At 40.0% G+C, this 21,382-nt stretch overlaps 1 pseudogene; it reads right to left on the reverse strand.

The window, feature by feature from the left end:
* Positions 1–21,382, reverse strand: part of LOC101652937 — an 87,464-nt pseudogene that overhangs the window by 48,713 nt on the left and 17,369 nt on the right.

Genomic DNA, 21,382 nt, shown 5'->3' on the forward strand with positions numbered 1-21,382 from the left:
CTTGTTTATCTTCAAGCCTTTAAGACCCAAGATGCTATACCTTTTGATAGCCAGGCACCATCAGCTTTCTTTGCCACATTTGCTTATGCACCCATTTGTCTTCAGCGGTATCATGGAGGTGAGCATACAATGATATGATTTTTTTTGTTCTTTGATGCTTGATAACTGATCCCTTCAGCACCTCGTGATCACACAGGCTGTTGTGTTCTTCCATGTGGTCTTTGTTGCTTCTGAGCTAGATGGCCGCTTGTTTACTTTCAAGCTTTTAAGACCCCAGACGCTATATCTTTTGATAGCCAGGCACCATCAGTTTTCTTCACCACAGTTGTTTATTCACCAGCTTTGTCTTCAGTGGTTGTGTCGGGAAGGTGAGCATCATAGAATGCTAATTTAATAGAAGAAAGTATTCTTGGAATGCTCTCCTGTTTTACAAAAAAATTGAAATAAATTTATTTGTGGGAGAGAAACAGTCTGGTCCACAGTGATCCAACAGTATGTCACCACCCAGCCTGGATACTCTGACAGCACCTGCCTGCGGGAGAAATCCTGCCTGGAACTTCGGAGACCAACCAATTGTCCAGATACACAAGCCACACTCAGGAGTCTCACGTGAGACATCTGGATAAAGTAATAAAAATACAATAGCAAATACTCCCTATTTTGTGAGACGTAAGCTATGAAATGTAAATAGCTTAGGGTTTTTTGGTTAAAAAAAAAAAAGGAGAAGAAGAAAAGAAAAGGAAAAATATTTCTATTACTGTACAGCTTTATTTCTTATTAAAAGATAATTTTATTGGGGGCTCTTACAACTCTTTCAACAATCCATACATCAATTGTACCAGACAATCATAAGTATGTTGCCATCATTATTTTCTAGACATTTACTTTCTTTTTAAAATTTTTTTTAAATTTTTTAGACATTTACTTTCTATTGAGCCCTTGGTATCAGCTCCTCTGTTTTGTCTCCCTCCGCCCCCTACTCTCGTGACCCCTTGATAACTTATAAATTATTATTATTTTCATATCTTATACTGAACTGTCTCCCTTCCCCCATGATTTCTGTTATTCACCCCCCTGGAGGGGATGGTGTGTGTTGTTATGTGTAAATCATTGCAATCGGTTTTCCCTCTCTCTCCTCCTCTCCCCGTACAGCTTTAGTTCAAGCATTTTCAATTAAATACAACTTTTTATATATTTGCATTCACTATAGCAAAAGAATGTCTATGTAAATATCTGCAGATGAAACAGATATTAAACTTCTGAGCTCTGGACTCTACTTTGCAAGGTATGAGTCCAGTTAAGAGAAGGAAGCAGTGCTATGGAAAAATACCTGGTACATAATGAAGACTTGGACAATGTGCCCATGTAGCTGAAATACATAAGGCAAAAATGCGAGGGGGGGGGGCTTAGTGAGGACAGAGAGAGAACCCACTTCGTTCTTTGTCAGTGAAGCCATCTCATTCCAGAGCAGAGGCTTTCCGTGTGGACTTCCAAGTGTGTGGTCCCAAGTGGAATTCTTCCCAGTGCAAGGAGCTGTTTGTGGTGGGGAGGCAGCACTTACTGATGGTGCATGCCGGAAGAAAGAGTGAGCTGAACTACAGAGAGGTTCCCTGAGAACCTGCGCAATCCCTGGGTCCCTCAAGTCCATGGGCTTCCCCAGGGGTGGGGGGGGGGGGCTGGTGGGCAAGGACCCTCACTGCTCTGCACACAAGGCGCTGTGAGGGGTTAACAGTTCTGGACATGGGTGTCACATTGTAGCTGATAATGTCCGCCTTCACCACCTCTGTGACTGTCCCATTTCTGCTTTGTTTAGTTTAAGTCCAAGGATTTCGGCAGCAACTTTCTGAAAACACAGGAAGACTGAGGTTTCCTGTCTTGACTGAGACAAAGTGGCCGCTAACACCATTTTCCTGGCAAAACTGAGAGTGCTTCTCAGATTTTACCATTCGCATGTGCTCCAAATCAATTTTATCGCCCACCAAGGCAACCATGACCGTGTTTCTGACTCCTTGCTCACATCAATCTTCTACGTTCTCAAAGCTTTGGTAGTTAGTAATATCGTACACCCAGAGGATTCCCCGTGCACGGTAGATAATACTTATCCAACATCTTGCTTCCTATTGTCTGTCCTCCTATGTTTCAAACGTGAAGAGTAACATTCAAGTTCCCTAGCAAGCTTATCCTTCTCAAAAAGAAACCCAGTCATATAGATTGGTTATACTGTTTCCCAAATATCTCTTGAGCTGGGTACATAGATAAAGAAATCTCCCCAGAGGTGCCATCACCCAAGTCAATTGCAGGTCCTGGCTCTCCTCCTCAGAGTCTACATAGTTTCAGGGGAACCAGGCCCAATCTCATCCCAGAGATGGAGGGGAGAGTGGTGGCAAAGGGTCTCCAGGCGCAGGGGAGAGGAGGAAGGGCAGCCTTGGAGGGAGGACCCCCACCCCTGGGATCTCCATAGCTACTGGTTGAATCCGGCATGAATTGTTCACCTGGTACCACCTTGCTCACCTCCCCTCCTTCCTGGTCCATCTGAATATTTCTTAGGTATAACCAAACTCCTCAAGGAAATGTGTCATGGGGTCTGGTGATCAGGACCATGGACTCAGGGTCAGTCAAGTCTATTGTCCTGGTATTGCTCACAAAGACATTGTTCCACAATTTACATCCAGCTGGAGTGAATAGCAACACGGGTCTGAAATGCCCATGTGCACCCATTTAAGGGACAGTCATTGGTCTTTCTCTGTCCAGAGGAGAGAATGTTGAAAGCAGAAAGAATTGAAAATCAAAAGATTCAAAAATAAAAAATTAGTTCACTGGACTGGTGGACCACTCAGACATCAGTTGTCTCCACAACCCTGAGACCAGAAGAACTAGATGGTTCCCTGACACCACCGCCAACTACTCTGAAAAGTAATGTATCAGAAAGTCCTGGATAGAGTAGGAGAAACATGTGGAACAAAAATCAGAATCATGAAAGAGACCAGGTAGGTTGATGGCTCTTACCTTTCAGGTCTGGAAAGAAATTCACCCTTGGGGTAGAATAAGGACCCATGTAAGAGCAAAAGAGCAGCCTCCAGCCAAGGGCAAAGCTCAGAGCATTTGAAAAAAACAGGAAGGGAAACCAGAAATACAGGGAAGGAGACGTGGGTTAAGAAGAGTTTGCAATTGATGAAATCACACAAAATGTGTGTGAATTGTTAAACATAAAACTAATGATCTGCTCTGTAAACCTTCACCTCCTTCACAATATATTTTTAAAGTAATTAATGGGATTTTAATTACCATAGACAATTAGTGTGTTAAACTAAAACTGTCTCATGACTAAAGGATCACTGTATGTTAGAGACCAGAAATATAGCAACAGCTCTTTCATGTTGGTTTTTCTATTAATGCCAATTTGATTTCAATGCCATTTACTCAAATAACCTATTCAGGACCCCCCAAACCCCATTGACATCAAGTCAATTCTGACTAAAAGCAAGCTTATGCAGGGTTTCTGAAGGTCTAAATCTTTTTGGGAGCAGACTGCTTCATCTTTCTCCCAATCAGTAGGTGGTGGCCTTGAATCACAGACTTGGAGGTTGGCAGTCTCACACTTATCACGGCCAGTGGTAAGTATAACATTTGTGCTGAAAGCATAGTGATTACAGGTTAAAACTATTTTTAAAAAGCTCCCCAATTCCAAATTTACTAGCCGTTGAATGCATTGTTGCAACCTAAGCAAAATGGAACCTAATAAAAGCGTTTTTGATCATGCCCAGAGTCTCCAAGACTAGAGAGCTTGGTGCAATCAGGGGAAAAAATTGTCATGTGGGGATAACACAGCCCTTTTTTCTTAACCAAGAAATAACCACCCAACTTCAGGAGCTTTCCTTAGTGCTGAGCAGGGTTCTGAGATGTAGTCCAGTAACACGGCCCTTTAGCCATCATTTCCCATGGGACATACTATAATTCCAGGCACTTTTCTATGGCTATCACCCCATTTTGAAAGGTGTTCTCCATTGTGCTAATAGATAGAATTAAAGTAGGGTTATTCTTAACTTTAGTAAAGGATGTGAACCAAGCCTCATCCTTTGTTTCCTTGGGGGTGTAGTTTGCTGAAAGGCCAAAACCACACCGCCATCAAAACCATTCTTCTGTCTATAAGAGCCATCTTGCAAACAGAGATCTCTGTCTAAAGGTGTAAAAGCAGAGACCAGAGACAACCAAGACTGTGGCACAGAGACTATTGGATAGAGCAAAAGAGCCAGGCTGAGACCAGAGGTAAGCAAATTATAAGAAGACAGAGGGACTGTGTCAAGGCTATGGGACTGTGAGGCATAGCAATGGGTAGCCTTCCTGGTCCACAGAGGCATAGACCTCTGTGGGGACCATGCAGCTGCCAGGCTAAGGACTAGAGAGAGACTTGCCTGCTAGGAGAACTGTTGCTATGAGCCAATAACAACACCTTAATGTTTTATGTTCTTGACTTACGGTAACCTACTAACTTCCCTAGTATGCCCCAATAATTGTGAATTTTACCCATGGGTTCTATGTGGGCATTTCAAAGAACTATTAAATCCAGTATAGAAGTAGAGTGCCAAGGGAGGAACTGTTGGTATCTGAATAGCATACATAAGGATAGAGGGTACTTAAGGCATGTCTGAGCCCTTCCTCGTGTCAGTAGGGAATCAAGAACAGATTAGATATGGTCACCCTTGTGTTGTTTACTGCAGACTCCAATACAGCAACTGTCAGCCACTAGAGAATATTCTTTTTGCTCTCTACCTATTTGTACAATCTGTTTGTGAGTGAAAAAGTAGTACCACCAAGTATGATAAACAGAACCTAGGCTATATGCCCAGGTTTGCTCTGAAAATCACACAATTTAAGTGTTTGAATGCTGTCCAAAAGATTCATAGTTCAATCTCAACCAGAGGGGCTTTAGAAGAAAGGCCTGTCCCTGTACAGAAGGGTCACTAAAAAGGGACAAGCCAGCCAGGGTCCAGTATAGCACCGACAAAATACACAACCTTACTCTAGTTCTTTAATGCTTCCTACCTCCCACTACCATGATCCCAATTCCACCTTACAAATCAGGCTAGACCAGAGCATGTACACTGGTACAGATAAGAGCTCTTGACACATGGAATCCAGGACAGATAAACCCCTCAAGAATAGTATAATGGGAGTAGCGATATTATGAGGGTAGAGGAAAGGTGTGGGGAGTAAGGGAGAACCAATTGCAATAATGGACATATACCCCCACCAGGAGGGAGGTGAACAACAGAAACATGGGTGAAGGGGGGCATCAGATAGTATGAGATATAAAAATAATAATAATTTATCAAAGGTTGATGAGGCTGGAAGGGTTTGGGGGGAGAGGAGCAGATACCAAGGGTTCAAGTAGAAAGACAATGTTTTGAAAAGGATGATGGCCATCCTTCTTCAAAGAATTGGAAAAATTGACTACCAACTTCTTATGGAGAAGGAAGAAGGCCAGAATTAGCAGAGAACTTCTCAAGAAGGACAAAGTGGGAGCGCTTGTTCTGCCTGACTTTAGCCCTACTAAACAGCCACAATGGTCAAAACAGCGTGGTACTGGTGAACTGACAGATATTCAGACCAATGGAAAAGAGCTGAAAACACAAAATTAAAAACATCAGCATAGAGACAACTGATTTTTGATACAGGTCCAAAAATATCAAATGGGAAGCAGATGCCCTCTTCAATAAGTGGTGCCTGAAAAAAATGGATATCTACCTGCAGAAAAATGAAGCAAGACCCTTACCTCACTCCATGCACAAGAATAAACTCAAGGTGGATCACAGACCTTGAGGTAAAACCCCAAATTATTAGGCCCATTAATGAGAGAATTGGGACAAGCCTGAGAACCTTGGCACAGTGAATACATAGGCTATTGGAAATAGGGAAGGATACAAATACAGAGGAGTCACAAATAGAGAGGTAGGATATAGTGAAGATAAAACACCTGTGTACATTGAAAAAAATTCACCGAGAGTAATAAGAGAGCTCACCAACTAGGAAAACATCTTTAGCAATGACACATCAGGCAAAGGCCTTGTTACGAAAATCTACACTATTTTTCAAGCTTACAATAAGATAAAAACTAACTGCCCACTGAGGAGGTGGGCAAAGGACCTGAGCAGAAGTTCCACAAGGGCAGAAATTTGAATGGCCAATAGACATATGAGAAAATGTTTCTGATCATTAGCCATAAGAAAAATGCAATTTAAAACAACGATGAGATAACACCCTCAAAGAAAGCCCAATTCAAAAAATCAGAAAGTAACAAGTATTGGAGGGACTGTGGTGAGATAGGAACTCTTGTCCACTGCTGGTGGACTTGTAGGTATGTACAGCCATTATGGAAATCGATTTGGTGATATCTAAAACAGATGGAAATCGAGCTATCATCTGACCCAGTAATCCCCCTACTGGGTATTTATTCAGAAAGGGCAAGAAACAAACCACGGCCAGACATCTGTGCTCCGATGTTCATCGCGGCACAGTTCACAATTTCAGAGATTTGGAAACAACTCAAATTTCTATCAATGGACAAATGGATCAAAAAAATGGTGGTACATACACACAATGGAGTAATACATACCCCTAAAAAGCAGTGATGAACGCATGAAGCACATTGCCACAATGGAGGAATTGGAGGAAATCATGCTAAGCGAAGTAAGCCAAGAACAAAAGGGCAAGTCCAACCTGAGTCCATTGAGGTAAGTTTAAAAAATGGGGCATAGGGAAAAGCTACTATATACATACATCTCTGGGGTGAGGTCCTGCTACTGTGCCAGGGGCCAAACTCAATCCAGGGATACATACAGCAGCCAACTAAATAGGAGGGGGGAAGACAGAGAAAAAAAAGACATGGGTGGTGAGGAGCAGGACATTAACCCACCCAAGGGGAGGGTATTGTTTATATCTCTACATGAGAGGGAGAGAGACACCAGGCTTCAACCCAATGCGCCAAGACATGAATTCAACATACCGGCATGTACCAGGGAACCAATAGAGTGAGTGGTCTGCATGGCCGGCCCCAATCCCAAATATGTGGACACCCACCCCCACCCCAAAAGAATACACTTCATTGGACAGCACTGAAGCTACAGCTTGGGGAGAGGGGCATGTCTGATTGGAGCACACAGGAGAAACAAAGAGGGATGGAGAGGGAGGGGAACACATCCTGGCCCACCAAACCCCTCGGATGATATTCCTGCTCAGAGCAGACAATGCACAGAGAAGACCATAGGGCCGACCCCACCATGAGATGTCCCTCACTGAACCATAGTGCTACGGGGGACAACACTGGAGACACAGTGAGGAAATTGTGCCCAATCTGATCCCATCACACTGGGGTGAAAAAGGGCGTGCAACAGAGCAGCAAGGAGAGCAAAGTGATGAAACCCCCGGGGAATACCAAAAATAGATTTTGGACAAAGAGTGTGGCACCCCATCAGACTAGACCCCCAAACACTCATAAAAGCCAACAAACCAACCTGGAATTATTTATAGGTTTTTCCATTTTTGTCAGTGGCTTTCTTTTTGTTATTATTATTTTTTGTTGTTGTTATTGTTTTGTTGGTATTTACTTCTTTTGTTGTTTTGTTTGACTTTGTCTGGTTTTTACGTTTATTAATGTCTCTGCATGATCTATCTAGATAAGATAGGAGGGATAAGCAATTCAGAGACAAAAAGAACAGAACAGGAACGATAGTTCTGGGGGTGGGGATATGGGAGAAGGGCAGTTGGGAGATAGGAAGGGGGTTGGGGAACCTACCCGGGGACAGGGGAACAACAAGGGAACAAAATCAATGGAGAGAAGGGCATAGAATGCCTTGTGGGGCTTAATCAAGGGCAATGTAGCAGCGAGGAATTACTAAACCCAAATGAAGGCCAAACATGATGGTGGGATAAGAGAAAAGTAAAAGGAAACAGAGGAAAGAACTAGAAGGCAAAGGGCATTTACAGAGGTCTATATACAGGCATGTACATATGTAAATATATTTATATATAACGAGAGGGGAATAAATCTATGTACTTATATCCATATGTCAAGAATAAAGGTTGCAGATAGACATTGGGCCTCAATCAAGTACTCCCTCAACACAAGAACACTTTGTTCTAATAATCTGGCATTCTGTGATGCTCACCTTCCTGACATGATCGTTGAAGCAAACATGGGTGCATAAGCAAATGTGGTGAAGAAAGCTGATGGTGCCTGGCTATCAAAAGATATAGTGTCTGGGGACTTAAAGATAAAGTGTCTGAAGATAAACAAGTGGGCCATCTAGCTGATAAGCAACAAAGCCCACATGGAAGAAGTACACCAGCCTGTGTGATCATGAGGTGTCGATGGGATCAAGTATCAGGCATCTAAGACCCAGAACAAAATCATACCCAATATGGAGGGGGAGAGGGTACTGGGGTGCATGAAGTGAAGACCCAAAGCCCATCTGTAGACAATTTGGACATCCCATTACAGAAGAGTCACAAGGAAGAGATGAGCCAGTCAGGGTGCAGTATAGCACCGATGAAACACACAACTTTCCTCTAGTTCTTTAATGCTTCCTTCCCCCCAGTATCATGATCACAATTCTACCTTACAAATCAGATTAGACTAGAACATGTACACTACTACACATAAGAGCCCACAACACAGGGAATCCAGGATAGATAAACCTCTCAGGGCCAACAATGAGAATAGAGATACCAGGAGGATAAGGGGAAGGTGGGGGAAGAAAGGGGAAATGAATCACAAGGATCAACATATAACCCCCTCCCAGGGGGGACAAACAATAGAGAAGTGGGTGAAGGGTGACAGAGGACGATGTAAAGATATAAAAATAATAATCTATAACTTATCAAGGGGTCATGAGGGAGGATGGATGGGGGAGTTAGGGGAGAAATGAGGAGCTGATATCAAGGGCTCAAGTAGAAAGAAAATGCTTTGAAAATGATGATGGCAGCATATGTACAAATCTGCTTGACACCATGGATGAATGTATGGATTGTGATAAGAGATGAAAGAGCCCCCAATAAAAACAGTCAATAAAAAAAGAAAGAAAAGGATGATGGCAACATATGTGCAAATGTGCTTGGTACAATTGATATATGGATTGTTATAAGAGGTTTAAGAGCCCCCAATAAAATGATTTGTTAAAATTTTAAAAACGTGAAAAGAAGAAAGTTCTGGTGATCTGCTTAAGTTGAGGTTTAACATTAAAACCTTATGGAGTAAGTTGTACTCTCACATACAGGATCAACATAAATTGAGATTAACTCAAGGGCAAACAGAAAACTAGAAAGGTCATATGCCCAGACCCTAAAACAAAATAACAACAACAGCAACAACAAGACTGGATGATATATATATTGATATATACAGCACGAAAGAATTTAACAGCTACTTAGTTCACACTGCAGTACAGAGGGCTCAGTTCAACTCATTTTCATGGAACAGTTAATATACTGGAAGTCCTTCAACTCACAAGGGCTGCTGGGTCCAAGGTCAAGGAAGCAGACAGCTGAGTCTTCCATAGAGCAATGCAGGCAGATGGGCCACAGGCAGCAAACAGCAGGGTGGGTCACCAACAGTCAGCCAGATGACAGGATCCGACAGTCCCAAGTTCAAGCGATGTACACACCAGCAGTGTGGTGAAGCAGGTTTCAAAAGAATCTCAATAGTGACATGATCCATGCATTGGGACAGAGAACTAGCCAAGGCAGCTGCATACTGGTCCAATCACCAGAGAGTAAGAGAGAGTGAGGCCGGGCTCGCTGAGCCATTTATCTCTGCCCTTCAATCAAACTGCAACTTTATTAATCCCACGTGTTCTTATTGGCGAGGTTGGCCAATAAACCTACCTATCACATATATCATAGAATTGAATAGTTCAATCATTCAAACATATCAAGCGGGAATTGCACAATCACCGCCACATTTATCTTAGAGCATTTCCTCCTCCCATGGTTGATTTGCCGCTAAAGTGAACTATTCAATTATGATCAGTTCCAGCGCTCCCTCCCCCACCCTGTCTTCATTATTTAGTCCCACATCCCCCTCACCACCCATCCTCCTCCCTTACATTCCCTGAAACACCTTGCATCAGTTATTATCATTGTACATCCGCTCCTCCTGTGCTTCCAAGCTGGAACACCCACCATAAAACAAAGAAAAACAAATTGCACTAAGGTGGTAAGGATAAGATCACATTAGCATAAAGGCAAAAATAGAAATAATCCGTGAGAGGAAGAAGACCCTTACAACAATCAAGAAGTCAGGGAAGATGTTTTTGGCATGAAACATCTAAGAGATACTTTATGGGGAGGTCAACTGACCAAACATTGAGTTCTATCCAGCCTAATCAAGGTTATTATGGTCTCTGGTTGCTAGTAGGGCTGTTGTGGACTCTTTCCTTTGGCTATAATGAATATTATATTTTCTTTTTTGACTCTTATTTCCTCTTTCCATACGGCCCCAAACCCCTGGATACATGTACCTCCCAGGTAAACCAAACTCACCCTCACCCGGGTTTTCGTTTTATTTTTAGCTAAGCTCTTTTTACCTGGTCCCCTGAGGACACAGCCCCACCCACTTTCATGCTTCCATAGAAGCAGAATACACTATCGCCACCCAAGCCAAACCTTCATCTATTTCCCCTTCTGTCTTTTGTCTGCTCATATACATTTTCCCTCTTCCTCTTGTTTCTGTTTTTATCTTTTGTCTTCTTCCTCTTCTCACGTTGTCCTTCTTGCTATCTTTTCTTTTATTCTTTAATTACACTTCTTCTCCTGGGTTTATTATTTGCTTACATTTTCCCCTGGCCTGTTCCTCTCTCTTTCTATTATCTCTTTTTCCTTGTAAAATACACTCTCATGTTACCTGCTAAGTCTTATTATGTTGCTTAAAATACATTTTTGCATTATTTTTACAAACCTTTTGGACTATTTAAATAGCTTCTTATTATTACTACAAAGACTTTTATTCTCTCTCTTTTCCCCCTTTCCTAGCCCACCGACCCATCTCTCAATCTCTCACTCACTTTTACTATTTCCCTGCCATGTGTTTACTGGCTCCTATTAGACTCTCTTCCCATAACTTTACAGTGCCAACTACCCCTAAGCAGCCTACCTGTCGCTACCCCACTGATGGCTGCACCACAATGCCTTGGAAAAGCTGTGAACCAAGTACCACCAAAAATCAAGAAAAAGAAACTCCAGCAACTAAAAGTCACCCAAACTTAATCAAATACACTGAATAAGAGGTCCTGGATCTACCAGAAATAGCATTCAAAAGAATGCTATTCAAGTCCCTTCAAAAAATATAGGGAACATTAATGAGAGCAACCAAAATAATTGAAAAACTAGGGAAAAAAATCAAGAAAAAGAACACCAGAAGATAAACAATAAGCTAATGTAATCAGACAGTATGCCAAAAGACCTGAGAAATAGAAATTTCAAAAATTGAAATCCTGACCTTGAAGAAAGTATTCCAAATACCTTTTTGTATTAAATTAGAAATTTGTTATTTGAATTTATTTTTGGTGTGCATTTGTAATCTCTGGAAGTAACCACTTCCTATGTGTGTATTTTCCATTTTAATTTTTATCAGAATTGTACACATACAGCTTTTAAAGAAACAAATTTTAGATTTGCCTGGGTAATCAGCCGTCTACATTCTCTTTATCCTCACTTCATCTGACTTACTATATTTCTGTCTTTAAAATGTGTTACTACTAATTCTCCTTTTTTTCCATTTTCCATAGGATCTATTGACTTCTAAATATAAAATTTACAAATTTAGATGTCTTTGTGACTTCCTCTTCTCACTGCACACACAGTACTTTCCTACCTTCATTCTCCTGATGGATTTAAGTGGAGTGGATTTAAATATGAATTACTATTAACTCACTCTTTGAAAGCCAATGTGCTAGGCTGGGTTGACTAGAGAAAAAAAAATCCAGTGACACTCATGTATGTGCAACAAAGGGCTTTATATCAAGAAGCAATTGCATAACAAGAAAACATCCCATTCCAGTTCAACTCAAGTCCATAAACTGGTACCAGTCCTCTCACACTCACAAAGTTACATGCCATGATGCAGAATGCAGGAAGATCACCAGCTGGTGAGTAAAGGGTTGAATAAATCCGAGGTCTCCTCTGTAAACATGTCAGCTTCATGGTCAGCAAGCAGAAATGGAGAGACAGAGAGAGCGGGCCCTTCTGTTTTAAGGCAATGCCCACAGGGAGGCACTATCAGACGGTGACCTGATTGACAGGTTGGCTACCACCTCTACACTTTCATGAATCTTCAAGTTGACATCAACGTATGTAGCTATGCCAGCCACCTTAATTCCATGTTCGTGAAGAGCATTCCAGTCTCTTTGTGCATCTTTAATAATCATTTCTCTGATGTCATGATCTATCCTTGAAATATTTTCCTTGAAATGTTAGCTTTTCTGAACAGTAAAAATTTGGTTGAACTAGAAAATGACATGAATTTAATTGAGTTAAGCACATACACATACATGCAAACATTTAGGTGTACTCTTAGTAGCAAGAAAGGTGTTATCTGTATTTTATATTTCATGTGTGGATGTGGTGTAGGAAAAGTTTGGAATGAGTGGCACTTTTCATCTGTTCAGTGATGTGTGCATTGGACTGAGCTATCTCAGGGCTAGTCAGGGTGTTTGAAAGTGTCTGAGGGATGTTCTGTATTCAGAGGGGAAAAAAGATACTGATGGCTCTTATCTTTATTCATGGCTCCCTCTTTGGTGGTTTAAATTGTTCCGAAATAACACATTAATGATATCCAATATTTAAAAGTCAGTTTTACACAGAAAATTTTACACAATTCCCATTATTTTCTTATATTTATTACTTTTCATGTTGATTTTTGAGTGTACAATTCTTCATCCATATTACTTTATAAAAAACTAACCTTGAAAAACATAATTTAAAAACTGATTTTCAACCTCATCTAGCTTTAGGGTTCAATCAATTCTCTAAAAGCCAATTTTTAAGAAACGACATTCAGAGGAGCTGATACTAAGGGTTCAATAGAAAGTAAATGTTTAGAAAATAGTGGGACATTTTTATCCACGGGCATCAAACATTGAATTAAGATTTTCCTTTATTTCTTAATCTGTTTTACAGTCACCCTATAGTTAAAAGTAGAACTGCTCGGTAGCGTTTCTAAGACATTAAAGTCTTAGAAACATTTTACAGTAGCCAATAGTCCTTCTGATATGCAGCTGGTGAGTTTGATCAATTTAAGATCAAGTATAAGAATGTAGGAGCCCTGGTGGCATAGTGTGTGTGTTTTTTTTTCTTTAATTACCTAGCATGCACAGTTGGATTGTAGGTAGCACCATTTCTTTTCTTTGTTTCTTTTAAAAATCATTTTATTAGGGGCTCATGCAACTCTTATCACAATCCATACACACATCAATTGTGTAAAGCGCATTTGTACATTCATTGCCCTCATCATTCTCAAAACCATTGGGTTGCCAACCACAAGTTCAACAATTCTAAACTAGCAACTGCTCCACTCATAAAGATTCACAGTCTTGGAGGGCCAAGGGAGCCATTCTACTGTGTCCCAGAGGACACTATGAGTTGAAATCATTTTGATGGCAATGGAGTTTGGTTAATCAGAATTTAAGATTTTGGGAAATTTTACTGGGATACAGCCATTAGGATAGATCACCACAAGTGGTTTTCTGAAGAGATTTTTTAAATAGTATTTTCTTTCATATTAAGTTCTAAAAGTGCAAAAAATTAATTTAATTTTTATGGAATTTTTATTTATAATAAAATAACACTATATATGATTCAAAGCCAAGGCACATCTTCAGAAATTCTTGTTATATCATTATACTTCATTATGACACGGCACTAGAAGCAATAACAAGGCAAGTAATTACCTTGACAAATATTTCAGATCAATGAAGAGGATGCAAAGATCATCTTAGATTCAAAACTTTGTGTAGGATGACTGTTCAACAGTTGTATTGTGGCTGACTAAAGAAAGGTTTTTTTTTTTTGTGTGTGTGTGTGTATGCTTTATTGTGGTATAAATTACATAAAAGGAAGTTTTAATCATGTAATTAAATGTTTAACAAATATGCGATAGATACTCAGCAAACACAATCATCATATAGAATGTGTCTAACAGGTCAATTGTTCCCTTATGATTTTTTCTAAGCAATCCATTTTCTTATCCTCCTGGCCATAGCTCAGATGTGCCCTGTATTTATATCTTGGTGGTTGTGCTAAGTACCATTGAGTTGGTTCTAATTCATAGCAAGTCTTTGTAGCACAGAAAGGCACACTGCCCAGCCTTGTGACATCCTCACTTATTTCAGCCTATTGCCGCAGCCAGTGTATTCATGACTCTTGCTGAGGGCCATGCTCTTTCCTACTGACCCTCTACTTTACCAAGCACGATGCTCCACTCCCACGACTGGTCTCTTCCTTTCACATGCCCTATGTACCTGAGACGAAGTCTTGTTATCCTTGCTTCGAAGGCACGTTCTGATTGTACTTCTGAGGGAATTGCTTCTTTTTCTGGCCATCCATGGCAGAGTCAGCATTCTTTGTCACCATGGTAATTCAAATGCATCAATTCTCTGGTCTGCCTTATTCTTTACCCACCTTTGACATCCATAAGTGGCTATTGAATATACCATGACACCAATCCTGGAATCTTCATACTCAAAGTGAGATCTTTGCCTTTTAACACTTTAAAAGAAATCTTTTCCTACACATCTAGTCAATGAAATCCACTGTTTGATTTCCTGATTACTGCTTTTATGGGCATTAATTGTGGGTCCAAGCAAAATGGAATTCTTCACAACCTCAATCTTGTCTCCATTCAACATGATGTTACTCATTTTTTCATTTGTGAAGATTAAAAAAAATGTTAAGGTGTAATTCACACGGAAGTCTTTGTTCTTTGCTTTCCATTACTAAGTGGTTCATGTCTTTCTCACTTTCAACAAGCTACGTTGTGGCATCTGTATATGGATGTTGTTCATGAGGTTACCTGTACTCCTAATGCTGTGTTCCTCATGTAGTTCAGCACCCAGAGAAGTATGGACAAAGGATACAACTCTGATACACATTTTCATGTTTTTTTAATAATCATTTTATTAGGGGCTCATACAACTCATCACAATCCGTACATACATCATTTGTGTCCAGCACATTAGTACATACGTTGACATCATCATTCTCACAACACCTGCTTTCCACTTGAGCCCCTGGTGTCAGTTCCTCATTTTTCCCCCCTCCCTCCCTGCTCCCCCCTTCCCCTGGAACACTTGATAATTTATAAATTATTATTATTTTATGATAGCTTACCCCATACGACATCTCCCTCACCCACTTCCCAGGGAGGAGGCCATATGTAGACCTTGTCATCTGTTCCCCCTTTCTCCCTCACCTTCCCTCCACCCTCCCGCTATTGCCACTCTCTCCACTGGTCCTGGGGGGTTCATCTGTCCTGGGTTCACTGTATTTCCAGTTCCTATCTGTGCCAGTGTATACTCCAGTCTAGCCGGATATGTAAGGTAGAATTGGGATCATGTTTTTTAAACCATGCAGTAGCCCATTGATCTCTTTGAATAATGGTCTCTTGGTAAATATATAGGTTCTGCATGAACACAATTAAGTGATCTGAAATCCCTATTCTTCATAAAGCTATCCATAATTTGTCATGACCCACACCTTTGAATGCCTTTGCCCAGTCATTTCTATAGTCTTTCTCTTTTTAGAATTTCATAGAGGACAGCTTGTGGAGTATAGTATATGAAGGGTACCCAAAAAAACTTGGAAAATATCCTCGGGGTAGAAAATCATAGTACACATTTTTTCTTGCTAGGTGATCATCAAGCAACTCACTCTGAGTAAGTGCACCCAGCGGTGCCCAGTGGTTCTCTGTGGTAAAAATGAATTTTTCATAAAAGCAGTTTCACTCAAACCTTTTTGTGTGTGTGTGTGATGGCCAATTTAAGAGAACAGGTTTTGGCTGTGAAATTTTGTCTCCCGTTCAGGAAAAATGTCGCAGAAACTGTTGTGTTGTTGAACACAGCTTGCAAGGACAATTCTGTGGGAAAAACGCAAGTGTACAAGTGGTTTTCTCATTTCAAAAAAGGTGACAGATTGATTGATGACAAACCTCGTTCTGGATGTCCATCAACTTCCTGAATGGATGGGATGTTGACAAAACGCATGCACTTGTTCTCGAAGACCATTTAAGAGATGTGGAAGTTATCTGGACTATCTTGGAGCTCGGTTTAGTGAGTTTTAATGGAAGATTTAGGAATGAGAGGGTAACTGTGAAATTTGTGCCTCGGGTTCTGACTTAGCAGCAAAAAGAGTTTCGAGTGGAAACATGCCATGCTTTGAAAGAACATCTCGAAAGTGACCCAGACTTTTTCCCCAAGGTCATTACAGGTGACAAGAAATGGTGCTATTCTTATGACCCTGAAATCAAACACCAATCAAGCCAGTGGAAGAAACCATTGTCATCTTTCACAAAAATCTGGTCAAGGGAAATCAAAGATCAAGAAAATGTTCTTTTTTTTTTCAATGTGAGAGGGTCATTCCACTAGGTCAGACTGTTAATCAAACTTTCTATTTAGAGGTTCTGAAAAGATTGCATAACTGCGACCAAAAAAGGCCTGATTTGATTTTGCCACCATGACAATGCAACTGCCCATGCAGCCATCTCAGTGTGCCAGTTTTGGGCAACAAACAGCATGCCTCTCTTGACCCACACACCTGACTCACCTGACCTCACTCTGCATGACTTCTTTTTGTTTCTGTGAATGAAGAGGGACATGAAAGGAGAGTGATTTGATGACGTAGAAGAGGTGAAGTACAAAACGAGGGAGGTGCTGTCAGCCATCCAAACAGATGGGTTTGAAACATGTTTCCAAGAATGGAATCACAGATTTGACAAATGTATTTAGTGTACTGGAGAGTATTTTGAAGGCGATAAGGTTGTTTTGTAAAAAAAATTAAATACATAGCTTTGAAAAAACATTCTGTTTTGGTGTGTACCCCTCGTAGTTTGTGTTTAGTTTCTTTATTTTAGCATAATATTTTTGAGATTCATCTATGTTCTCGAGTGTATCAGGGGCTCCTTTTGATTGACAAGTAATCCTCCGTTTCATCAGTATATGATAATTCATTTATCCATTTAAAAGTTGATGGACTTTTGGGCTAGTTACAGTTTTTGACAATTACATGCAAAATTGCTATGATTTTGTCTATGTATGGATATGTGCTTTTAGTTCTCAAGCACATTTTTAATATTTAGATGGAGGAAATGTTTTTTTTTAACTATTAACCATTTTATTGGGGGGAAGCTTACAAAATTTAGGACAATCCATCATTCAATTGTATTAAGCACACATGTACATATGTTGCCATCAACATTTCCCAAACACTACTTGAGTCCTTGCTATCAGCTTTCTACTTGAGTCCTTGCTATCAGCTCCTCTTTCCCCCCCTCCATCCCCCATGCCTCTCACCCTCGTGAATCCTTGATGAATTATATATTATGGTTGTTATTCCGTGTCTTACACTGTCTGTTATCTCCCTTCACCCACATTTCTGTTATTCATCCCCCTGGGGCGTGGGCTATATATCCAACCTTGTGATGGGTTTCCTCTTTCTCCCCTTTCCCCCTCCCTGAACATCTCCCTACCTTCATGATATCACTACTCCCAGTCCTATTCCTGAGGGGTTTATCTGTCCTGTATTCTAATTGTCCAGAGCTCTTATCTGTACCAATGAGTGTACTCTGGTCTAGCCAGATTTGTAAGGTAGAACTGGGTCATGGTAGTGTGTGTATGTGTGTGGGGGGAGGTAACATACAGAAAATAGCGGAATGATGGGTGTTTTGTTGGTGCAATACTGCATCCTGGTTGAATTTTCCCTTCCTTGAACCCTTCCGTGGGGGGAAGTCTAATTGTCTACACACAAGCTTTTGGTCCCCACTCCATCCCCCTCATTCATATCCAGATAATTGTTTGCTTTGGATTTTTTGATACCTGATACCTGATCCTGTCGACACCTTGTTATCACATAGGCTGGTGTGCTTTTTCGATCTGTGCTTTGTTGTGCCGGCTAGATGGCTGCTTGTTTAACTTCAAGCTTTTAAGATCCCAGATGTTATATCTTTTGATAGCCAGGCACCATTGACTTTCTTCACCACATTTGCTTATACACCCATTTTGTCTTCAGTGATCATGTCAGTAAGGTGTGTATCAAAGAGTGCTAGCTTATTAGAACAAAGTGCTCTTTTGCTTAGGGAGGCCTTGATTGAAGGCCCCAAATTTGTCTGCTATTTTAATACTTAACATGTAAATATATGTACATTGGCCTCTATCCCTTTCATCGTAAATTAATATATTTACATATCTACATGCCCATAGCTATACATCTATAAATAGCTTTTGCCTCCTTTTTATTTCCTCTATTTCCTTTCACCTTCCTCCTGTCCCACTATCATGCTCACCCTCCACTTGGATCTCAGTAATTCCTCTTGGATACATTGCACTTGGATTGAATCTTAGGAATACCTCAAAGATGAGTAAGGCAGAAAGGTCAAGCTTAGAAATTTATAGAAACAGTTATTGTTTTTTAATTCTAAAAGGATAATCTTGATAGATTTCCCCCATGGGCACACACACACACAATCACAACATCTTATTATGAAGCAGGTTTTCAGAAAGTGGGTAATAACACTGCTGAGAAAAAGACAAACAATGTTGTTCCCAGGATTTTTTCCCCCATCATGATGATGCATCTGTTAGTTCTTCAAGGATAATGAAGTTTTCCTATGAGAATTTCATTGGGAAACCTTCCCTTATTTACTCTTCAGCCTTGACCTGGCCCCTTCAGACTTCTTTTGTACACTTACTTCAAATAGCATTTTAAAAAGTATAACAATTTATGTCCCTCCAGGGAACCAAAAGTGCAATTTTGAAGTGGTGCAAATTGAAGAGTTCAGGTTTCTTCAGAAAAGGGAAGTGTGATGGAAACACTGCTTTGGAGGATATAGACCCAGATAAGGACCCTTTAGTAACAATATCTTTAAAATGTGATACTTTCTTTAATAATCATTTCCATGATTTTATAGCAATATTTTTTACTTACCCTATGGTCATGTATACTTAATGTGAAGAACAAAACAAAACAAAAACCTACTAAGCATTTAAAAAATTAGTTATAATAATTTGCTTTCCTACTGGAATTGCATGAAAGTTTCAGTTGCTTCTTATTTTTTGCCAACGCTTGATATTTGTAAGTCTTTTAATAGAATATTTAAAAGGGAGGCATAGTTCTAATTTTCATTTAGGTTTGAATTTCATTTCCCTAGTAATAGAATCAACTTCTTGGTGACTAGCAACAAGAACAATCAATAATTAATAATGTTGAGCATTGTTTTCATGTTCATATTAGTTGTGGTTGGGTCAGTTTAATTCATGGTGACCGCCTGCACAACAGAAGAAACCATTCTTTTATCATATATGGATGTTAAGCTGGACAGTCTAGGGAAACAAAACCAGTGACACTTCTATATGAATAAAAAGAGCTTTACATCAAGAATGCATAGGAAATGCTTCTATATCAAGAAGGTCTCCCAGCTTAGTTCAACTCAAGTCAGTGGTTCTGATCCTATCTTGAGTTCACTTCAGCTCTTCACACAGCTGCAGGTTGATGATGTAGCTGCAGGTTGATGATGCAGAAAGGTGAAATGGGAAGAAGGGTGATCATTGACCAATGGGTGCAGACTTGCATGGATCCAAGGTGGGTGGGAACATGGCAGGGTGCCAATAGCTCCCAGGTTGGAGACCTGCCTGGGGCCATCCCCTGGAGTCAGACCCAAAGTTCAGGCAATGAAGGCAACAGAGAGGGCGAAGTTGTCACTGTCTCACTTATTAAAAGGCCTCACCCCAAGGAGGCATCAACAGGCTGCCACCTGATTGACAGGTTGGACTCCACACCTACCTCCAAACAAATATCATCAAGTTGGCAGAACATCTGAGCACCCCAATGTACTTATTAGCCATCTAGATCTCTTCTTTGGTTAATATCTGTTCCAATTCAGGTTGGTGTAGATGTAGATATATTGATAAATAGAGATAGAATAGAGAGATAATGTGAGGTAAGTGTAAAAGTGTATATTTCTCTGGGAAAAATTTGCATATGATACCTAATTAAACAGAAATAGGATAGTATTTTCAACCACCTAACTTGTTCAGAGGGGTTAGGGAAGGGCAGGATGATAGCAAATCAGGTCCACATGTAAGGGTGAATGACATCATATAAAGACCGCATCACAGCAATCAGCTGGAGTCATACTTATGCACCTAGTTCTAAGTTTATATCTTTCACATGTCATAAGTGATATATTTTTAATGTGTCCATTTGTTCCCTGGTTGGAGTATGACTTAATTATATGATCTTGAGTACCTAACCCCTCTATATCCAACCCATAAAATGGACATTATTATATATTATTATATCCAAATAGTATATACTTGACAGCGTTCTTTTTTTTTTTTTTGACAGCGTTCTTAAGGAGATTACAAATATATGGAATATAAAACACTCAGGCACTAAATATTTTTTATGAACGTCTATAAGTTCCTTAAATCTTTTCTGAGCATCCAGCTCACTTAAATGAATAGTCTTATACAGGGACATTCAATATTATGTTCTCTACTTCTTCCCCCCATTAAAAAATAACAATTCACCAGAAAGGTTAGTTCCTTTCACTTATTAATTCTGGAAGGTGGTCTTCTAACTCAATACTTTACAAAGACATCAAAAATGATTAATTGAGAATGACTGGACTCATATCATGAAATTAATTATATACAGATTATTGCTAAAGAGTTCACATAAGCATAAACATAGTTACAAATGATAGCCAGATAAATTATGTCCCTGCCTGATATTTATTACTGATTCATTCATTTTTTTCCTCTTGGAGGTTTTATAAAAACATGCTGCCAAGTCTGCTAAGCACAAGTTCTTCAAATTTTTATCCATATCTATTTTATCACTGTCTTTATTTATTGTTGTACATTAATTCACTTCTTTATTCCATGTTAAGGCAATATCTATTAATTTGCTCTGCTTCACGTCAACCTGGTCAGTCCCTTGATTTAAGATGGATATACTGATTACAAAGCCTTTTCAGTCCCTTCCTGATTTTCCACGAGTATGACAATTTTCTCCTTACTTGGTTTTATGGATAGTCACATAATTCCTGTATTCTTACAAGTATGCTTGTTTTACTGGACTATTAAAATGTCTATTTTATATATTGCTATGCAGTGAAGTT

Source organism: Echinops telfairi, unplaced genomic scaffold (assembly GCF_000313985.2).
Source record: "Echinops telfairi isolate 266 unplaced genomic scaffold, ASM31398v2 ScPeMD7_6;HRSCAF=24_0, whole genome shotgun sequence".
In the NCBI taxonomy this organism is placed as follows: domain Eukaryota; kingdom Metazoa; phylum Chordata; class Mammalia; order Afrosoricida; family Tenrecidae; genus Echinops; species Echinops telfairi.